We start from the raw sequence: 20894 nt of genomic DNA, 5'->3' as shown, positions 1-20894 counted from the left end.
TCCCATGTGTTGTGGTGTAAACGGTACCAGTTGCTGCCTTGCCTGGTCTTCCCACCATCTGAGCTCCCATAAGGCAGATGGAGAATGGGTGCCTCAGGCTCCCATGAGAGAAGAAGGCATGGCCATTGACCTGCATCCCTTTGTGATAAAGCCCTTTCACCCCCTTCCCCAATGGCCAACAACCACCAGACCCCTGGGGAATCAGAAGTACTGTCTCAGAAGAAGCCAGGCAGTCACTCTCTGAGAGTATATTGGGATGGTTAAGAGCACAGACTCAAGGCAGACTGCCTAGAATCAAATCCCAGCTCTGCTTTTTACAAGCTGAGTCACTTTGAGAAAGTTACTTACCCACCCCGTGCCTCAGTTTCCCCATCTGTAAGTGGGGACAATAATAACATTGGCCTCTTAGGATTGTTGTGAGAATCGATTGAGATAACATTCATAAGGCAGATAGAACACTGCCTCGTACATAGAGTAGTCCCCCATCATCCACAGGGGGATACGTTCCAAGACCTCCAGTGGATGCCCGAAACTGAGGATAGTACCAAGCCCTGTATACACTATGTTTTTTCCTATATATACCTACTTGTGATAAAGTTTAATTTATAAATTAGGCACAGTAAGAGATTAACAACAACAACAACAATAATATAGAACAATTATAACAATATACTGTGATAAAAGTTGTGAGTGAGACATTATTAAAGTAATAAAGGTTCCTTGAACATAAGCACTGCGGGATTGTGACAGTCGATCTGATAACTCGCACGTAACTAGTGGGCGTGTGGCGCATACAGCGTGGAGACGCTGGACAAAGGGATGATTCACATCCCAGGTGGGACGGAACGGGATGGAGCAAGATTTCATCATGCGACTCAGAATGGTGTGCAATTTAAAACGTGATCCGTGTCTTTCTGGAATTTTCCATTTAATGTTTTGGACTGTGATTGCCTGTAGGTAACTGAAACCGCAGAAAGCGAAACCACAGATAGAGGGGGCCTACTGCAGCAGGAACTCTACGAGTGTCGGTTGTTATTATTATGACCGTCATGAAAGGAGGGCCCGGGCCCAGCTAAGACTCCTGACTTAGGAGTTGCCCAGCAGCCCCTGATAGAGCCCCTGAGTCTGGACACACTCTCCCAGACAGATGTCTTTGGACCCCTCTGTGTTCCTGGGTTGCAAGATAAAGGCTTCTGCCTTCCTCTTTCCCCAGACCTCCTTTCCTTGGCTTGCATCTCACCTGCTCAGGGTTCCTGGTGGCTCTGGGAGTCAGACTGGGGCCTGGAGGGGCTGGCCCCAGGGACACCACCCTGGACTCTGTCTACCAGCCTACAGGCCTCATAGTGGTGGTGGCAGAGGGGGTGGGGTCGCAGCTGACTCAGTGTCCTGCACCTGTGAATAAGCCAGCTGTGCTGCTACCTAGCTGTGTGATCTTGGCCAGCTCCCTCCCCTGATCCTGGCGACAGTATGAGCATTTATGAAACATTGCCTCATTTAACCCTCAAACTCACCAGTAATTGTGGTCCTCATTATACATACTCAGATGCAGAGGCAACAAGAGGTGAGCAATCATAATAAGAACAGAGACTTGGTCAGGGAGGGGCTGGGCCAGCGAAGACGTCTCCCCATTGACAGGAGCGGAATTTACTGGGTGTTTCCTCTGTTCCAGGCACGTGCTGTTAAGGTGAGAAGCCTGAGGCCACAAGCTGGTGGAGCTGGAACCAGAACCAGGTCTGTTTAGAAGCAGGTCCAGGGCCGGACTCTTGATATGATAAGGGCCGGGACCGGAGGCTGGCGCCTGGCCAGGAGGTTGGGCTGAGAAGATGCAGCAAGGAGTCGTTGCCACCCAGAAGGCAGAGGGCTGTGTTTCCCCCATCACAGTGGGGACTCCCTGAGGTCAGGGACTAATCTCCTCAAATGGGAGACTTTCTTCCTGGGAACTTTGTTAAGTTTCTATTATAGAAACTTTCAAACATACACATAAGTAGAGAATAAAACATAATAAACACCTATGCACCTATTCCCGGACTCAGCAGCTGTCATTCATGGCCGATCTGGTTTTATCAATCCCCATCCTCTCTCCCTTGCCTGCACCTTTAGATTATTTTGAAGCATACCTCAGACAGCATATCATTTCACAGATATTTCTGAATGTGCATCTAGAGATAAAGACTCTTCTTTAAGAAAAAGAAAAAAACCCCCTTAATGATAGACTTTTGCAAAGCCAAAGACTTGCTTCTTCTTTCCTCCTTATATCCAGCTCAGGAAACCCCCATTGCTCTAGGTTTGCGGTTCCTTCTGCTTCCATTTCCAGGGCCTGAGAATGGCTCCAGGTGGGGGAGGGGCAGCTCAGTGTGCAGCAGACTGACTTTGGCCAAGACCTTCCCCTGCCAGTGGAGGGCAATGGGGGAGGTGATATCTGAGGTCAGCTTGGCACTCTCCCTGATGCACGTGGCTCTTGGCTCTACCTTCATGCCACAGTCCTTGAGGACTGTCCCCTTCATGGCCCTCAGGTGCAGAGTTAGTCTCACTCCGTTCACAGCGGCCTGTGCGGGCATCACTGGCATTTCTGATTTTGTCTGTGTTTATTCCTTTTTATGCCCTTTCCACACCTTCCCCTTCTCCTCTCCGTATTTGATGCCTCCCTTCCTGTTTGTATGTTTTCTACAAACAGGTATTGCTGTTTTGTAAACTTTTTTTTTTTACTTTGATGAATGTCATTGTGTGATGGGTCTTCACAACACACTGTCTAGCTTTGTTGCTTCAAATTGCTTCATCATACTCCATGACGTGCAGCCCCACCAAGTACTGCCCACTCCTCCCACCATGAATGAGCTGCCTGGCTCCTTCCTCCTGGCTGGTAGGGTCCCAGGTGAGATTCCAGGATGTAATCAGGGATGGAGTTGCTGGGTCACAGGACACACGGGTATTTCATTTCACTAAGTATAGCCAAGGCGAGTGGGTGCCTAGCCTACATCTGCCGAGCAAAGAGCTTCTGTGTCCCCACATCCCTGCCAGCACTGGGCTCTGTCCAGCTTTCTCATTTTTGCCCCTCTACTATAAAGTGATGTCTAATTTTCAGCACTTCTCATGCTTTTTAGCTTTTAGAGTCTTGCCTTTTTAAACTGCCTCTTCATAGCTCCTGTCCGTTTTGGGGTAGGGTTGCTGTCCTCTCATTGTTCTGCAGATGTTGCTTGTATTATCTAGGCTAGATACTAACCCTCTGTTGGTTTTGACATGGCAAGCACCCGCCGTCATTCTGTCATCTTCAAGCACTTTGAAACCTAATGCCTCTCCCTCCTGCCTGCCACCCGGCTCCTTTCTGAGTGGATGGCACAGGTGAGGCCCTTCTCACTGTCTCTGCCCTTTCGGTAAATGCCAGGCGTCCAGGACAGGGTACAGCCTGCACCAGGAACTTACTCTTAGCATGGGTCACAGGCATGGGGGAGGGAGAGACTGGCCAGGGCAGGATAGCAGCTGCCCCAGAGCCCTGTCCCTACCCCCCGGGTGCCCTTGCCCCAGGCAGGTCTGGGCCCAACTGGTCAAGGTTCTTTCATTTCACACACACCCACATTAGGCTGGATCATGGTGTCGGACCTGGGGCCTCCAACTTGACTAAGACCCTGCCCCTGGCCTCAAAAACTCCAGCTCAGTGGGGGGAAGCATGTCCACTGACCAGGGTGGTAGCTAGGCCTCAGAGAGAGGGCACTGTAGGACATAGCTTGGACCACTGTTGTCACTGGTCAGAGAGGGCTTCCCGGAGGCGGTACCTTCGGTCTGGGCCTTGGAGGAAGCATGAGAGCGAGCAAGCGAGCGTTCTGCAGGCCTCAGCAAGGTCATAGTTAAAACTCTGAGTGGGAAGAGGGGTGGAGCTTTTTTTCTCCAATTCCAGAGAACACGGTTTCTAGGTCTTCTTTTTTCCTAAAGTCGAGTGGTCTTTGCCCATGGCTTTCCTTCTAAACAGAGGCCAGGGGACTTCACAGGAAAGAGGAGGATGGCTTGGGGGCTAGCAGATCTGCCTTTTAGCCTCACCCTCGGAGCGACCTTGGGCAAGTCCCTTTTCCTCAGTCCCCTTGTGTGAACTATGAGGGCATAGGGTGAAGGAAAGCTCCCCAGGACCCTCTGGAATCTCCAGGAATGATGCCAGCATGGCAGCAGTGGATGTCTTTCCCTTTTTGCCCCTTCACATCCTTTAAGGGACAAGGGTATTGTGGGCACAGTGTCCATGCCGCCAGGCCCTCCCTGCCTGTCTGCTCTGTAAAGCCCCTCTCTGATGGCCCCAGGGCAGGCTTGGCTTAGTTTTCAGAGTTTGCTCTCAGAGCCTTTCTGGACTTTCCTGACAACAGCTCTTGTGAGTCGAGCAGATCCTATATGTTGGCCACTGTGCTTGGTGCTTTACACCCATGGCCTCACCTACTGTGAGGTGGGGACTATTATTATTCCCATTTTGTGGATGATACTGAGGGGCTCAGAGAGAGTAAGCCACCTGCCCAAGGTCATCCAGTTTATACGTGGCAGGACAAGGATTTTATCCCAGCTTGCCTACTACAGAGTCCCCATGCCCCCATGGATCCTCCTTTTCTTAAATCCCAGATGCCCTGTTAGCATTCCTTGGCTAAGCCCGCTCCATAGTTCTCCTTGATTCCAAACACCTCACATAGACACCTCCACCTTTCCCGAATTCACTCCTACTTTCCCCTCTGCCACCCCCACGCCACCCCCTTTATTGCTGGAGCCCTGTTGGCCCCTCCCGAGCCTCTCTTTGTTTCTCTGTATCTCCCTGGAGCGTGCCCAGGGGCTGGATGCCCACATGAAGCCAGGGGGATCCCTGAGGTTCCTCAGTTAGCCCCAGCCCTGCAGCACATGCCGGCTCTGAGGGCCTTGGGTGGAGGCTCTGGGCCTCTCATCCCGGGAAGTCACCCCCTTTCCTGAGGTTGAGAAGAGTCAGCCATGGAGGAGGTCACCCTCTAGGTCCCAGAGGGGCTGAAGACCTGGGCCCCAGCAGCTGGCCTGGCACGTGCCAGACGTGGCCAGCCTGAAGGGTACGTGCCTGTCTTGCTTGAAGCTGCTGAGTTATCAGAGGGGAGTGAGGGGGCTGGGACACCCCGTCTCCTGGGACGTGCAGGGACTCATGCCACCTGGGGGTGTGCGTGCACTCATGCATGTGCTGTCTGTGCTAGCCCAGGGCATTGCAGGCCTGGCCCCAGAGGAGGATGGTGGGAGTTCTGGGTTTAACACTCAACTCTCCTGCATTTAATAAACTCAGCACAGTGCCTGGGACCCAGCAGGCCTCTGACCTGTCTTCCCTGTTATTATTTTTATAGTTAGGAGCCTAAATCATGTTTTCTTTCCTCCTGGGCAAAGTCTGTTTTCCACATGAAACCCCAGCTGGTGGAGAGTTGGGAGTGGGTGTGTAAAGGGAGCTCTGGGCTGGGAGTGCAGTGATCCAGGCCAAGCCCTGTCTGACCTCTCTTCCAGATGCAAAGCTGTTCCACTTCTGAGACTCATCTTCCACCCATCCAGGAGGGCCAATACCACATGGGAGGGTTGCTATGGGTCTGAAATGAAACCCAGGGTGTGCCAGCGGTGTGTAAATGCCACGGTACCACATAAATGAGAGTGGTGCTGCTGGTCAGCGTCTTTTACTTTCACTGAGTGCAGAGCCAGCATCAGGAAGGGCGACCTATGGACCCCAGACTCTATTTGTTAAGGATTTAGCCCGCGCCCTTGGAAATGGTTTGGGTTGCCTGGGCCCCCGAGACATGGAAGATGTCTGGGTGAGGTTTACTGGATACATGAATGAGTGAATGACTATATGAAGAGACATCCATCGATGCAGGTGCTGAGGCAGAAGGCTGCCTCCCACTGAGAGGTCATGGGGGGCTGGACAAGATGACATTTGAGGTAACTTCCCACTGCTGGTCCTTTCCAGGTTCTATGACTTAAACTGAGTCCTGTGTCCTTTCTAAGAGCTTTTTGCTCCAAGCCTCCCTGTGACTGGTGCTGGGCTGGGCATAGTACCTTCTATGCCCACATGGCCCTGCCCTCAGGGGTTCCTGGGTCAAAGTATGGGGAGAACCCACAGTTAGCAGGACCTACATGATGGGCCAAGAGTGAGGAAGGGGAGGGGAGAATATCCTCTGGGAGGTCAAAAAGCTGGGTGTGTGAGGGGGACGGTGGGTGGGGACACTGCCAACTCATTGTGGATCAGCCTGGAAGGCTTCCTGGAGGAATTGGTATTGAATCTGAGTATGAGAACCAATGGGCTGCTCCCTGGTCCCAGCCATCACAGAGCATAGGAACTCCTGAGCCTTCAGGTTTCAGTTCTTGCTGGCCCACTTGGGCAGTCTCTTGGAAAGCTGGGGTTTCTAGGTATGGTTCTGATACTGCCTGACCTTGACAGGTTCTAATCTCTCAGAACCCATTTCCTTTCCTGCAAACAGGTGATTAGTGCTAGGACTCTGGGAAGGGGTCTGCTGGGAGCTACCTGATCAGCCCAGCCTGAGATCTTGTGCCCTGGGGTGAGCTGAGTGTGTGTGTGGGGGGGGTGGGGGGGTGGGGAGGGGGGGTGACTTCTCTCTGCAGCTGCCACCTCCTGGAGGGCCTTTTGGGGGCTGGAAAGAATCCCCAGCAAAGGTCAGTCCTTGGCATCTACCCCCTCTCCAGGTCCCCCTGCCCCATTTTGTCCTCTCAGTGTTACATTCCACAGAGGAAAGTGATCCCTCACTCAAGGCCTGAGGATTACAGGCTAGAGAGAAGTCTGTGTTGCCCTGGGAACGCTCACTTAGTCCTTTCCCACTGGTGCCCTCCTCCTTCCGCTAAAAGGCGGCATGGGATGATGACCCTGGCACACCTCAGACTGAGGGAGCAGCAGGGCCTCTGGGGTTGGGGGGGCTTCCTTCCCTCCCCCTTCCCTGGGGGTCAGTGACTCCAGGGTGCGGGTGAACCCTGTTGAGCTCCTAATGGGTCCTCTGAAGATGTGGCTAGGGGCTAGGCTCTGGGATCTCCACGTGCCTGGGCTCACCTGCCCCCTCACTTATGCCTTGAACCCCCTCCTGGGCTGAAGCCTCCCCCCATCCCTACTAAGCTGGGGATTTCCGCAGGCTGAGCCAACCGCCTGACCCTAATTATGGCACCTTCATCCTGTTGGGGTTAAGCTCCTGGTGGCCTTCCCTGCCCCCACCCTGGAAGCCAGGCCTGGGGTCAGAGATTCAGTAGGCTCAAGCCTTCTGGGCCCCTTCTGGAAAGGGCTGACGGCTAGTGTTCCTTCTTGGGGCCCTGGGGAGTGGGTGGGGAGGCAGCTTGCCCAGGTAACAGAGTGACATCCCTCAGGGGGTCATGGTGGACAAGTTAAGATGTCCAGGGAACGCTGGGGAGTTGAGGGAGCTGTTTCTCTAAGAGGCCCTTCAGGACAGGGAGAGCCCTGAGGAGCTGTCCTCTGGAGGGCAGGGAAGTCTGAAGTTGAAAAACTCCTGAGAAGCCCCTTCCCTCTGACCTTGAGAGGCTCCGTTCTCGACCCTGGTTTCATGTAGAATTACCTAGAAAGATTTTAAAAATACCCATACCTCAGCCCCACTGGAACTAATTTCGATTTCATCACCCAGGGCTGGGGCAAGTCTCTGTGTTTAAAAAATTGTCCCCAGGTGATGCTCATGTATAACCATTTTGAGAATCGCTGCTCTATCCAATGCTTGTTGGTGCCCTAGAGGAGACTGATGCTCAGCCATCAGAAGCCCCTGAGGGATGTCACTCTGTTACCTGGGCAAGACTGGAATGGAACTAGGGGCTTTTAGCTCTCATGGTAGGACACTTTCTCTGTCCTTCAGAGGCTTGCTGGGTGTCCCATTATGTCATCATTTGGATGCTTAGGAGCTGTGTGACCCTGAGCAAGTTGCTTAACCCCATGTACCTGGTTTCCCTGCTGTGATAATAGGCTCTAGTGATAATAATTGAATGAGATGGTGCATAGGGGGATGGCTACCCTTCCCCCAGCAGCACTTGGGGGAAGGGTAGCCATTGTCCTTATGCCTTCTGCCTGGGCCAGGGTAGGGTCTGAGCAGAAACCTCCTTTATCGTCCTGCCCATCAGGTAGGTGGAACCCTCAGGGCTAGAGGTGCTCTCAGGTGGAGTGGGAAGTGGCTATCCTGCAGGTTTCTTGGGCCCTTAGAGGAAGTTGGGAGGTGAATGAAAATGGCTCACTCACCAGACCTCATGCCTTTCCTGTTGGGAGGTGTTACTGGTCCCAGTCTTGCAGCTCCAAGAATGGCCACCAGGTGTCACCCTCAGCTCATACTTAAAATGAAGGCAACAGAGAAAGAACCTGGGTGGGGAAAAGAGGGAAGACACCCGGAGGCTGCTGGGGTGGCTGTTAATTTCATCAGGAAGGTGATTTGCAAAGGTTCCTTTGTATTCTTTCAGAATTCTGCTTTTCATGCTGACGGCAAATCACAATTCAACAGGTTCTTTGTGAGCACCTGCTGCACACAGGGCGTAAGGATCTTATTGAACGTCTACTCTGTGCCAGACCCTGTACACACAGTAGATCACTCTATGTTCTCAACAACCCTGTATAGTAGGTATGATTATTAGTTCCATGTTACAGACAAGGAAGCCGAGGCTCATACTGGTTATGTGTTGGGCCCAAGGTCAACCAGCTGGACAAGGCTTGAGGGCTATCTAGAGCTCAAATTCTTTCTCCTACACCAGATTAACTTTCAGAGAGTTCTAGGATAGGAAACTTGCAATAGGCTTCCCACCATGTTGGGAGAGGATGTGGCAGGTGGCAACCCTGCCTGGCCCTGCTAATCAGGAGCTAGTAAATAGCTCAAACGGGCCATGTTGCCAGTGGACAGAGGAGGGAGCTGTGCTCTCTGGGGTGGGCGGAAGTGGGGTTTCTGTGTATTCTGGATGTTGGGCATGGGCAGGCTGCAGACACAGCAGCAATGAGAGGCGCTCTCTACCTGCCCATGGGCTCCTCGAAACAAACTCCCCACTCCAGAGTTATTTCAGTTTCCTCGTCAGACTTTGTTCCTTCAACACTCTGTCCCCACCCCCTGCCCCTGCTGGACTCTTAGCTGACCACTTCTCAGGAGAGTTACTAAAATGGACAAGGCAAGTCACCCCCCACCCACAACCATCCCACCTTAAGCCTAGACCACCAGTCTCTAAAAATTTTTGATCATGCCCCCAGGAATAAAAAATTTGTTAATCATGCACCTGTAATATAAGTATTTTTTTTCATATTTTTTACCTTGTAAAACACACTTACACTAAATAAAAAAAAAAGATGAAATAAAAAAAGATGTCTTGATATTTTCCTGCTGCACCCCTGCACCCATGCATACACAGTGCTGTAAGACCCAACTGCTCCAGTAGATGGGAGGGTGGAGTCAGTCCAACCCCACTCAGGATGGACGTGTGGTCAGTGTCCCAGAGCATCTTTGCCCACCCCTTCATGCCCAAGCAATGGAAGGGAGAAACTTCGGGGAGAGCAGATGGTAGTGTGAACAGACAGAGACATAAGCAGGGCCTTGTCTGGGGAGAGATCCAGATGATCTGAACAAGAAGCATGTTTTTGTTTTAGACCCTGATGCTGAAAGTTTTGTGATCACTTTTTATCCTGTCCCAGGACATACAGAACCACAACACTGTGTCCCAGGTAGTATCTGATTTCATGTACTCAACGTAGTTCTCTTTCATTTCCAACAGTTTAAAACATCATCCCCTCATCCTGGAAGTTGGGGAAGACTCCCACTACCACACGCATTTGAGACAGGAAGGACAGAGCTCAGGTGGAGAGGTCCTTGGTATCCCTCCTCAGGGGCTTCATCCTCTACTGCCCCTCCTGGGTCAGAGGACCCTGTGTCCCCCTGGGCATGTCCTCCTGCAAGGCCCAGTCCTTAGGGGCTTTCATAAATATGGTTTACAAGAGAGGAGGGGCAAGACATGGCATCTGGGGCACAGAAGGGAGCCCCTCTAAGAGGCCCCCTTACTTGGAGAAGTCTCAAGAGAAGCCCCTTCCCTCCAACCCTGGCACGGGTGCTGGAGAAGGACCAAATGGCTTGTGAAGGCATCTGTCTGCTCCCAGGGTGGCTGCCAGGGCAGCAGCCATGATGGCTGGGCGGTGTGGGTGCCTTTGTGTGCAGTGACTGAGTGTCTGTTTCTGCAGTCACTGGGCACTTGTTCTGTGGGGTGAGGGGTGTGGGGGTGGGGGCATAGCCTGTGGCTGGGCACCTACGTGAGGCTGGGCACGAACAGCCTCACCCACCAGTCCTACTCCTGCCAGGTACAACCAGCTGCAGTGACTGTCCGCCGTCTGCCTCCTCCCTTCCCTGGGCATGGCCAGGCCAGGGGGCAAATGACTTGGCGGGCACCTCCCCTTGCTTGGACCCACTGTGGCAGGGCCTGTTCACCTGGGGCGCAGGCAGGGCTCCCAGCTAGGTCGGTGCTCTGCCAAAACCCTTCCCCACTCCTCACCAGGGGGATGGGGTGGTGAGACGCAGGAGGGGGCGCAGGCAGAACTATGCCCCCTTTCCTCTCCTAGACTGTAGATGGGTAGGGTAGGGCAGAGTGGGCTGAAGAAAGGAAGAGTTTCTCTGTTTGGGGCCAGGAAATAATTTCCATGCAAATGAGATGCAAACCCCCTAATGAGTTTGCAATTAGGAGACCGAGGCTGTCATGCCCGGGCAGTGCCTGTGAATTTTATGAATGGGCCTGCCTGGGGGGTGGGGCAGCGCGCTGGCCCGCCCCCACATTTCCCTGAGCTGCGCCTGCGACATGCCGCGCCGCACGTTGCTGCCTCCCGGCCCCGCTGCGACCTGGCCTGCAGCCAGCCGGTCAGCTGCTTCGTATGGGGCTTGGGAGGCTGCCGGCCAGAGTCCCCGCCACGCCGCCGGCAGGCAACGCGTCTGGCCGACGACACGCCTCCTGGGGCCCTGCGGGGGCTCTATGCTCTGGCGCCTCTTTCCCTGGTTTTTGGAATGGGTTCCTGAAGCAGGAGGTAGTGAAGTTAGCCTTCAGGCCCTGTTTCCCTTAAGATGGGCAGCCCTGGGAGGTCACTGACCACAGGAAGGGGCGGGGGGTGGGGTGGCGGCAATGACCTTGGGTGGGATGGAAGTACAGTCTTCACGGGGTGTCCTGGGTTTCCTAGGGGACTAGGGGGAACGGGTTCCAGGAACCCTGGGAATACCAAAATCCATGGATGCTCAAGTTCCTTACATAAAATGGTGTAGTATTTGCATAGAAAGCACACATATGCTCCTGTGGGTTTTAAATCACCTCTAGGTTACTTATAATACCTAATACAATGTAAGTGCTATGTAAATAGTTGTTATACTGTTTGTTTAGGTTAAAATGATAAGAAAAAAGTCTACATGTTTAGAGCAACCATCATAAGCCTAACCATTATCAGAACAAGGTAACATTTTTTAAGGAATATTTTCCATCTAAGGTTGATTGATAGGAAGGGCCAGAGGGCAGACCAAATGTGTAGGAGAGGGACTAATTACCCCATCCCAGAACCCCTGCACCTCCCCATTTCTTCTCATACCAGTTCCCACCTGTCTAACCTCAGAAGGCCTGTTCCACCACCCAAGGACACCTGCTTTTTCTGCAGGGCCACCCCAGTTTGTCTGGGCCTTGCTCGGACCTGGGGCCAAAGACTGGGTCTCTTGCATGGGTGGGTTCACTCAGCTCACCTCTGGTCCAGGAAGACTCACCAGCGTTTGAGGCTTTGAGACCTACTAGGCCACAGATCCTCTTCCCCTCCCTTCCCTTATTGCCTTCAGAGTAAATTAATTACCTCCAATTAAAGTATCTTGCTCTCTGTTCCCTCCTGGGCCTCAAGCTCAGCCCCTGGGAGCTCTTTACCCTGACTGGGGCTGGAAGGGGGCCTGGCCAGTAAGGTAGAAGTCAGTGCATCAGTGAGTGGAGCAGGGGGAGGGAGGGGAGGAAGACCACAGTGCTATTTATTTCTTGGCAGTGGTCTGGGAAGCCAGATCCTCTGCCTTTGACTTTGTTCCTTCAACACTCTGTCCCCACCCCCTGCCCCTGCTGGACTCTTAGCTGACCACTTCTCAGGAGAGTTACTAAAATGGACAAGGCAAGTCACCCCCCACCCACAACCATCCCACCTTAAGCCTAGACCACCAGTCTCTAAAAATTTTTGATCATGCCCCCAGGAATAAAAAATTTGTTAATCATGCACCTGTAATATAAGTATTTTTTTTCATATTTTTTACCTTGTAAAACACACTTACACTAAATAAAAAAAAAAGATGAAATAAAAAAAGATGTCTTGATATTTTCCTGCTGCACCCCTGCACCCATGCATACACAGTGCTGTAAGACCCAACTGCTCCAGTAGATGGGAGGGTGGAGTCAGTCCAACCCCACTCAGGATGGACGTGTGGTCAGTGTCCCAGAGCATCTTTGCCCACCCCTTCATGCCTAAGCAATGGAAGGGAGAAACTTCGGGGAGAGCAGATGGTAGTGTGAACAGACAGAGACATAAGCAGGGCCTTGTCTGGGGAGAGATCCAAATGATCTGAACAAGAAGCATGTTTTTGTTTTAGACCCTGATGCTGAAAGTTTTGTGATCACTTTTTATCCTGTCCCAGGACATACAGAACCACAACACTGTGTCCCAGGTAGTATCTGATTTCATGTACTCAACGTAGTTCTCTTTCATTTCCAACAGTTTAAAACATCATCCCCTCATCCTGGAAGTTGGGGAAGACTCCCACTACCACACGCATTTGAGACAGGAAGGACAGAGTTCAGGTGGAGAGGCCCTTGGTATCCCTCCTCAGGGGCTTCATCCTCTACTGCCCCTCCTGGGTCAGAGGACCCTGTGTCCCCCTGGGCATGTCCTCCTGCAAGGCCCAGTCCTTAGGGGCTTTCATAAATATGGTTTACAAGAGAGGAGGGGCAAGACATGGCATCTGGGGCACAGAAGGGAGCCCCTCTAAGAGGCCCCCTTACTTGGAGAAGTCTCAAGAGAAGCCCCTTCCCTCCAACCCTGGCACGGGTGCTGGAGAAGAACCAAATGGCTTGTAAAGGCATCTGTCTGCTCCCAGGGTGGCTGCCAGGGCAGCAGCCATGATGGCTGGGCGGTGTGGGTGCCTTTGTGTGCAGTGACTGAGTGTCTGTTTCTGCAGTCACTGGGCACTTGTTCTGTGGGGTGAGGGGTGTGGGGGTGGGGGCATAGCCTGTGGCTGGGCACCTACGTGAGGCTGGGCACGAACAGCCTCACCCACCAGTCCTACTCCTGCCAGGTACAACCAGCTGCAGTGCCTGTCCGCCGTCTGCCTCCTCCCTTCCCTGGGCATGGCCAGGCCAGGGGGCAAATGACTTGGCGGGCACCTCCCCTTGCTTGGACCCACTGTGGCAGGGCCTGTTCACCTGGGGCGCAGGCAGGGCTCCCAGCTAGGTCGGTGCTCTGCCAAAACCCTTCCCCACTCCTCACCAGGGGGATGGGGTGGTGAGACGCAGGAGGGGGCGCAGGCAGAACTATGCCCCCTTTCCTCTCCTAGACTGTAGATGGGTAGGGTAGGGCAGAGTGGGCTGAAGAAAGGAAGAGTTTCTCTGTTTGGGGCCAGGAAATAATTTCCATGCAAATGAGATGCAAACCCCCTAATGAGTTTGCAATTAGGAGACCGAGGCTGTCATGCCCGGGCAGTGCCTGTGAATTTTATGAATGGGCCTGCCTGGGGGGTGGGGCAGCGCGCTGGCCCGCCCCCACATTTCCCTGAGCTGCGCCTGCGACATGCCGCGCCGCACGTTGCTGCCTCCCGGCCCCGCTGCGACCTGGCCTGCAGCCAGCCGGTCAGCTGCTTCGTATGGGGCTTGGGAGGCTGCCGGCCAGAGTCCCCGCCACGCCGCCGGCAGGCAACGCGTCTGGCCGACGACACGCCTCCTGGGGCCCTGCGGGGGCTCTATGCTCTGGCGCCTCTTTCCCTGGTTTTTGGAATGGGTTCCTGAAGCAGGAGGTAGTGAAGTTAGCCTTCAGGCCCTGTTTCCCTTAAGATGGGCAGCCCTGGGAGGTCACTGACCACAGGAAGGGGCGGGGGGTGGGGTGGCGGCAATGACCTTGGGTGGGATGGAAGTACAGTCTTCACGGGGTGTCCTGGGTTTCCTAGGGGACTAGGGGGAACGGGTTCCAGGAACCCTGGGAATACCAAAATCCATGGATGCTCAAGTTCCTTACATAAAATGGTGTAGTATTTGCATAGAAAGCACACATATGCTCCTGTGGGTTTTAAATCACCTCTAGGTTACTTATAATACCTAATACAATGTAAGTGCTATGTAAATAGTTGTTATACTGTTTGTTTAGGTTAAAATGATAAGAAAAAAGTCTACATGTTTAGAGCAACCATCATAAGCCTAACCATTATCAGAACAAGGTAACATTTTTTAAGGAATATTTTCCATCTAAGGTTGATTGATAGGAAGGGCCAGAGGGCAGACCAAATGTGTAGGAGAGGGACTAATTACCCCATCCCAGAACCCCTGCACCTCCCCATTTCTTCTCATACCAGTTCCCACCTGTCTAACCTCAGAAGGCCTGTTCCACCACCCAAGGACACCTGCTTTTTCTGCAGGGCCACCCCAGTTTGTCTGGGCCTTGCTCGGACCTGGGGCCAAAGACTGGGTCTCTTGCATGGGTGGGTTCACTCAGCTCACCTCTGGTCCAGGAAGACTCACCAGCGTTTGAGGCTTTGAGACCTACTAGGCCACAGATCCTCTTCCCCTCCGTTCCCTTATTGCTTTCAGAGTAAATTAATTACCTCCAATTAAAGTATCTTGCTCTCTGTTCCCTCCTGGGCCTCAAGCTCAGCCCCTGGGAGCTCTTTACCCTGACTGGGGCTGGAAGGGGGCCTGGCCAGTAAGGTAGAAGTCAGTGCATCAGTGAGTGGAGCAGGGGGAGGGAGGGGAGGAAGACCACAGTGCTATTTATTTCTTGGCAGTGGTCTGGGAAGCCAGATCCTCTGCCTTTGTTGGGGTCAGGGGACTTGGGTCCTTATGGGGCCTGTGAAGGTCAGGAGCAAGGGCTAAGGGCTGCCTTTGGAGGTAAGACTTGGGCAAAGGGCCTGTGAGGAAGCTGAGACCCTGAGGGCAACCCTTTTCAGGAGGAGCAATTTATAGAACAGGAAGTTCTATAAGTTGCCAGTCTTTGGTAGCACCTGCTGCCTCCCTTATCCAACACACCAGGAGAGACCCCAGATGCCTGGGGGTTCCGTCCGATCCCTCCTCTAATTTCAGCTCCTCCCGCTGCAGCGGTGAGAACTGCCTCTCCGTGGCCCTAAGGCACAGACCCTAGGGCTAAGCATGGTCCGCCCACCCTGGCACCACCCTGGCACTGGCCTGGCCCACGTGTGAGACGTGATTGGGAGGATGCCTAGTGGCTGGAGTCAGGGTGATGGGTTGTTGACCCAGGTCTCACTTCTGGCAGAGCTGGCATCTCCTGACACATGGCAGAACCACACCAGGCTGTGACTCAGGCCCCTACCCCACCTTGAGCCCCACCATGCCAAAGACTTGGGCTTGGGCCATCCTTGTGTATGTGGGGTGTGGGTGGGGACAGAACTTTGTCAGTTGCAGACTTCTCTCTGGAGTCACCTTTTCTCCCAGCCCTGAGGAGCTGGGTCATGACAGAAAGGTTCAGGGCTTCCAGCCCTGGCTCTTCCTCCCAGTCCACCACCCCAATAGACCCCCCTGGCAGAGCACAGCAGCCATCAGAGTCAGTGGGTGTATGAGCCACCCAGGTCTGGGGCAGGACTCTGCACACAGGAAGGGCTGCCCCTGGGGTATCCTGAGCCCCTATCTGCCATCTTGGCTTGCCCTCCTCAGTCCACTGAAAGCTGACTCAAAACTCACCTCCAGGAAGGCTTCAGCATGCCTCCCTTATTTGTGGCCAGCTGGCCACCACTCTCAGCTGCCTCTTAAGTTTCAATTGTTTCTCTGCCTCTTGTCCCTGTCTCCAGACCCTTGGTGAATGCATTTGCAGAACTTTTCTTTCCTGCAGTTCCCAGTGGCCAGCAGAGGGCGCAACCCAAAAGGCATCAGGGAGCATAAAGACGAATGAATCCGCTTCTCTAGATCCAGGTACTGCGCAAAGCCCAGCTCATGGGTCTGTTTGTGTGAAATGAATGTGACCCAGGACGCCTTCCTTTCTGGGGATCTAGACTTAACCTGTCAGCAGACGGCTAGAGGTTAGACCACAGACTGAACCAGGAGGCCGTCTTGGAGGTGAACCCAGGTGACCCTGGGCAAGAAGAGAATGAGAGAGCTGCCTCTCCCAGAAGCAGAATGGGCAAGGGGCACTGGAGGTCGCCTGCTTTCCTCTTCTGACCCTGGGAGAAGGACTGGGAGGAGCTGCATAGAATAGCCGGGGTCCCACCCTGTGAGAAGGGCTGCTGTGGACATCTGGGGCACATCTGGATTCCTGGCAGGACCAGGGAGCTGGTCTGTTTGGGATCCTCCGGGGATATAAGATCCACCCCTTGGTGGCCTCTCACCATTACATTCCTGGGGAGCTCTCTACAAACAGGTGTATAGGGCACAAACTCATAATGTGGTGAATTCATCCCAATCTGGGAGGGTCCCTCCTGACACTCTTTCCTTTGGGTGTAGCTCACTGGGGCTTGGCAGCAGCCTCCTCTCCTCCGTCACCCAACCTTTCCGCTGTCCTGAGCGTACGTCACCCAACCTTTCCGCTGTCCTGAGCGTACACGGTGAAATGCTAGACTTCCTTTTGTGGAAAGGCTGGGGAATGGGCTCTGGCGTTCATCCTGTCCATGCCCCTTCCTCCAGGTGGCTAGGAGAGAGAGAGAAGGGGACTTAGGCTGCAGTACTTCTTAGGGTCCCGACACCGTGAAAGGTGGAGTGGGATATGGTTTGCTGTTGGGTCACTTCACACTGAAGCCTGTGAATGTGATGGGGACCGGAAGAGGGGTCAGCAGCAGTGATTCTTTCTGGAGTTTGGGTTCAGGGTTTTGTGGAAGGGAGAGCACAGAGGAAAAACCCTTTTGGTCGGCTAGGTTCCAAGACTCCCAGCCAGGGAACAGGGGAATGGCCGGAATGGCCTTGCAGAAGGGAGCAACGGCGAGGGGGAGAGGTGGAGGGGGCAGCGTTGCCCATCCAGGCTCTACCCCAGCCCCTCTTCCCCAGCTGTCCCTCGCCCGCCTGGCCGCGGCCCCTCCTCTAGACCTGGGCGCCGCCTCCCCCTACCCTCCTCCTCCCCCTCCCACCCCGCGCTGCAGCTGCTGCCGACGGACCATTCTGCACGTAGCGAATGGAGGAGACGCACGCGGGAGGCCTCAAGTGCGCGCGCGCGGGAGCCGGAGACGCGAGGGCGGGGGAGCGGCTGCGGGCGCGCGTGCGCGTGCGGCGCCGGCCCTGAGCGCGCGCGCCAAGCTCCGGAGCGCGCGGCTTCTTGGTGTGCGGAGCTTGGGGATGCTGGGTTTGGGGTCCTCGCGGCTCTCAGGCTCTCCCACGGCATTCTATCCCTCTTGCAGCGAGGCCCACATCTACCCAGGCTTCTTTTCATCTTCCGCCCCAATAACACGGTCCTTTGCGCGTAGTAGGCGCTTCATGATGGCTGGGTGCTGCAATGAATTGAATTTCCTCGACCTCCTCATCCTCTGAGTCACTGCCACTCACCCACTCTCCCTGCCACTCAGAGGCAGCAGATGAGGCCTCTCCTGGCTCTGAGGGCTGTGCACAAGGCCAGGTGCGGAACCTTGCAAAGGGGTGTCGCAGTAGAATTGGCTGCCTTTTGGATCTCCTGTGGTGGTAGTGGAAGTGAGTCGAAAGGAACTGGTCAGTGGCTGATGGATGGGGACTGAAGGTGGCTGAGGGTTCTTTGTCACATGTTAACTTGAACTTGCCGGAATTTGATCTCTCTGAGCCTGAGTTTCCTGTTTACTGAGAGTACAGGTTTCACCTAGTAGGGGCAGTTGAGGGTTAAAATGTAGTCTTCAAGTAACATACCTCATGTATTGGAGGCAGATGCTCAGCAAGAGCTAAATCTTTTTTTATTATTATGTGTACGGACTGCCTGAAAGGCTGAGGGCATTTCTCTCAGCTTTGTTTTTACGGATAGAGTGAATTCAAATTCCAGAGCTGACAGATCCTTGGAATTTGGAGGTGGGTTTTGAGAAAACTATAGAGAAGCCAGTTATATGTCATACTTCTGTCACCATCCAAGAATGAACCATTTCACACTGGTTTTCCAGACGTTAATATCTAAGGCCTTAAAAAGAGAGATTTTGGATGGAAATCACTAGTGGGAATTACACACTTTCCTGCCTTCTTAATCAGAGGTTACAGTACTTGTGAGTCTTTATGACTCAGAGTTGTGGTTACAAGTGTCTTGGTTGTAATACAGTGAAAATCCAAGGTTTTGTTTGGACCCACACTAAAGACCCATGCCATGATGGCTACATTTTCATAGTTCTTGTGTCTACGTTTCATAGTTCATCACTTCATCAGCTCCCTCCCTATTAGCTGTTCCTTCCGCTACCATCACTGCCTGCCTCAGACAGATCACCATCCCACTTCATTCTTCTCACCTTGTTTCTATTCTGCTGTGGGTTGAGAAATCAGAAGATCACATATGTTAGAAGATGTGAAAAACAAGGTCTTTTGAACTTGACAAATTATATTAAAATTTATTTGGAGAAATAAACATGCAAAAAGAGCTTGGAAAATTCTGAAAAAGGCATTATAAGGGACGACCAGAGCTACTAAAATGTTGTGTAAAGCTCCAGTAATAAAACAGTTGGGTACTGGCAAAAGAACAGACAGACAGATCAAAGGAACAGAATACAGTACAGACACACACCCTTGAACAAATGAAAATTAAACATATGATAAAATGACATTTTAGATTAGAGGAGAAAAGATGGGTTATTCAATCAAATTGGACAACTGTCCAGCTGTTTAGGAGAAAAAAATAAAACCAGCTCTCCACTTCATTCCTTATTCTGAAATAAGTCCCAGATGCATCAAATGTTAAAATGTAAAAGGGAGATCATAAACTTGCTAGAAGGAAGGATTAACAAAATAATTTTTAAAATATGTTCTTGAATTGGAGAAAGTATGACACAAAACATAGGAGTCACAAAGGGAAAGCTTTTTAAAAATTGGCTACATAAAAATGTAATATCCTAAAATCTGAAGACAAACCAGGAAAAAATATTTTTGATATATATGACAGATGAGTTCTTGCAAGTCAGTAAGGGGAAAAAAAGCAAATAGAAAGCTGAGCAAAGCTTATGAATAGAAGAGGGAATACAAATGGCTAACTGGTGAAAAAGTCCACCCGGAATGCAAGAAATCAAAATTAAGAAACGATAAGGTTCTCTTTTCTGCTATCTGATTGACAACAACTAAAATGGGCGATCCCTAACAGTGTGAACACAGGCATCCTCAGAGTAAGTTGGAACACAGTTGCTCCTGTGATGGGGGTTGGCGCTATATATAAGAATTAATTCACAAACTGTTGGCTCAGGGGTTTCATATCTAGTAATTTATCAGATACGTTGTCACAAATGTCACAAGTGTTCAAAATATACGTACAAGTGTGTTCATTGCAATTTTGTTTCCAAATCTGAAAAACCGGAAGCAATGTCAAGTTCATCAACGGGGGACTGATTTGCTAAGTTAAGGGGTGACTGAACACTAAAGTAGTATTCAGTGGTTAAAAAGAATGAGGTCCAGCTTTATGCCTTGAGATTCACTAAGTGGAAAAGCAAATGGCAGAACTTCGCTTAGACACTGCTAGTCAACAAAGGGTATGCCTGCCAGGCGTTCCACAGAGCCTGTTAGGGACCCAGAAACTTGGGTGGCCTCAGAACTGGGTCAAGAAGCCTGGGGCTGGGACTCAGCAGTATGTTTTAACATTCTCTGTAGGGCAGTGGTCTCTAACCTTTCTGGCACCACTTCTCCTATGAGAATCTAATGCCGAATGATCTGAGGTGGGGCTGAGGCCGTGATGCCAGCACCGGGGAAAGGCTGCAAGTACAGATGAAGCTAGTCCCTGGCCAGCTGCTCACCTCCTGCTATGCAGCCTGGTGTCTTACAGGCGAGGGACAGGTATGAGTCTGCAGCCTGGGGATTCAGGACCCCTGTTCTAGGGGATTCTGACACATCACATTTCAGAAGTACTGATGAGAAGTATGTCATTATTTGTGTAAAAAAATGGATATAAATCTATCTGCCCTCTGCTTGAAAAATTTCAAGAGATTCACTCTGAGAAGAATGAGTTGGGGCTGAGGTGAACTTGCATTTTTCACTTTATTCGCTTCTGAACTTTTTGGACTTTTTACTCTGAGAATACACTACTTTGATTTCTTTAAAAAAGTAGTTAATAAACGAGCTATCCGAAAGGAGAAACAAAATGTAGTATATACATACAAGGGAATATTATTCAGTCTTGAAAAGGAAGGAAATTCTGACACAGGCTATGACGTGGACAAACCTTGAGGACATTAGGCTAAGTGAATCAGTCAGGCATAAAAAATACTGTCTGACTCCACATGAATGAGGTATGAAATTCGTAGAAACAGAAAGTAGAATGGTGGTTGCCAGGAACTGGGCAGGGGGAGGGGAGAATGAGGAGTGATTGTTTAAAGGGTACAGAGTTTCGGTTGGGGAAAGATGAAAGTATTTCTGGAGATGGATTGGAGGTGATGGTTGTGCAACAATGTGAATTGCTTAATGTCACTGAAATGTGCACTTAAAAATTATTAAGATGGTGAATTTTATGTTCTATGTATTTCACCACAATTAGAAAGAAAGAAAGAAAGAAAGAAAGAAAGAAAGAAAGAGAAAAAGAAAGAAAGAAAGAAAGAAAAAGAAAGAAAGAAAGAAAAAGAAAGAAAGAAAGA

General features: G+C 51.8%; 1 long non-coding RNA gene across 1 annotated transcript; it reads right to left on the bottom strand.

Moving 5' to 3' along the window:
• Positions 1-14254: 14254 nt before the first annotated feature.
• LOC111736150 lies at positions 14255-18628 on the bottom strand. Its single transcript, XR_002779107.1, has 3 exons — positions 17665-18628; positions 16712-16819; positions 14255-16679 (listed from the first exon to the last, which is right to left on the bottom strand). It is a non-coding gene; the product is annotated as an uncharacterized LOC111736150 (long non-coding RNA).
• Between the last annotated feature and the right edge of the window lie 2266 nt (positions 18629-20894).

This window comes from Pteropus vampyrus, unplaced genomic scaffold, assembly GCF_000151845.1.
Source record: "Pteropus vampyrus isolate Shadow unplaced genomic scaffold, Pvam_2.0 Scaffold18, whole genome shotgun sequence".
Taxonomy (NCBI): domain Eukaryota; kingdom Metazoa; phylum Chordata; class Mammalia; order Chiroptera; family Pteropodidae; genus Pteropus; species Pteropus vampyrus.
This window is presented reverse-complemented; position numbering and strand designations above follow the sequence as displayed.